This window comes from Mus caroli, chromosome 8, assembly GCF_900094665.2.
Source record: "Mus caroli chromosome 8, CAROLI_EIJ_v1.1, whole genome shotgun sequence".
NCBI classification, from domain to species: Eukaryota; Metazoa; Chordata; class Mammalia; order Rodentia; family Muridae; genus Mus; species Mus caroli.
The window spans coordinates 35,108,900-35,110,513 of NC_034577.1; positions in this window are offsets into that span (position 1 = coordinate 35,108,900).

The following is a 1,614-nucleotide window of genomic DNA, read 5'->3' on the forward strand; positions in this document are numbered from 1 at the left end:
CTGGCCTCGAACTCAGAAATCCGCCTGCCTCTGCCTCCCGAGTGCTGGGACTAAAGGCGTGCGCCACTACGCCCGGCTCTTTTTTGTTACTTTCTTAAACTTAATTCTATCACCTTCCCATTGAGCAGGGATTTGAACATCTCTAAAAGACAAAAGAAAGCAAATTCTTAAAATCATCCATTGAGGATACATATGTTTAACATAAAGCAGGAAAAACAGTAAATAGAATGTTGAGCAACAAATTAAGGTGTCCAAGTGTCCCATCCAGTTTACAACTGCCATTTTCAAAAGATGTTACTTAAAGGAAGGAAAACTGTTCAGCCTTGAAGGCCAAGAAAAAAAAATCTTTCCTTTTTCAGATAAAGATTAATGAATGAGGCATGGCAGGAGAAAATAAAAAGTGACAACATATTGTGGCCCAGTGGTAGAGCACTTACCAACAGAGTGTGAGGCCCTAGGTCCTGAGTTCGATCCTCAGAGCATGCACACATGGACAAAGATAGCTCTCTTCAGGAACCAGGCTAATTTCATCCCAGCCTCAGAGCAGCATTAGAAGATCAGAGTTTGGCTATAAATAGATACGAATAGGGACAGCAGCTCTTTCACGTAGACTTCAGAAGTTCCGACATGCTCAGAGTCATATTATCACATCCCCAAAATGCTCTTGCCTCAAAAATAAACAGTAGCTTTCTACAACACACCACAAACTTGCCAGCCAGTGGTTTCATAGGTGCTGAAGAAATGTTGGTTACAGAAATTGAAACAAACAAACAAACAAACAAAAGACCCTCCAAGTATGTTTGGATTCTATTATAGTATTAGTAGCCTAGATGGCTAGTTTCTGTGTCTCAAGATGGTAAGCCAAATGGTCTGGTGTAGAAACTGACCAGTCTAAGAAAGATCCTGACTTACTAACAAGTCTTAGGTTTCTGCTCACATAATCTTATTTGGGCTTGCAAATTTGGCTGGATTCTCTTCTGCATGTTCCAGAATGGGGCCTATCAGAGTCAGGCTTCTCCTGCAAAAGTCTGCCAGTTTGTAAATGAAACATCTCAAGGGAAGGGTTTTTGCAGGCTCACAGCAACAGCGACACTTATCAAAATGATCTGAGGCCATCTCAGAATCTCTTTCATGTCCCCCAACCATGAGTTGCCATTTATAGACCCTGTAGAAGGAAATGTTCCTCTAGCGTGATGCCAAAATTATTTTAGTTCACACACAAACAAGTTATTCTGTAGTTCTGCTGCGGGTCTCATCATATTAGGAAGAAATTAAGAAAAATAGAGCGCTACCAGTTTGTTCTACAAACACTTTGAAAATGTTTACTTTGAGTACTTAAAATGTCATGACTAAGAAAACACGGCTCTGTGTAACCCACTCTTGACCATGAGTCATAACTGTGTCACACTGGAGCCTGTTCAGGCTTCCCTATAACTGGGTGGGCTGACTGTTCCCTTAAAAAGAGGCTTCGGGCTGGTGAGATGGCTCAGTGGGTAAGAGCACCCGACTGCTCTCCCGAAGGTCCAGAGTTCAAATCCCAGCAACCACATGGTGGCTCACAACCATCTGTAATGAGATCTGACTCCCTCTTCTGGAGTGTCTGAAGACAGCTAC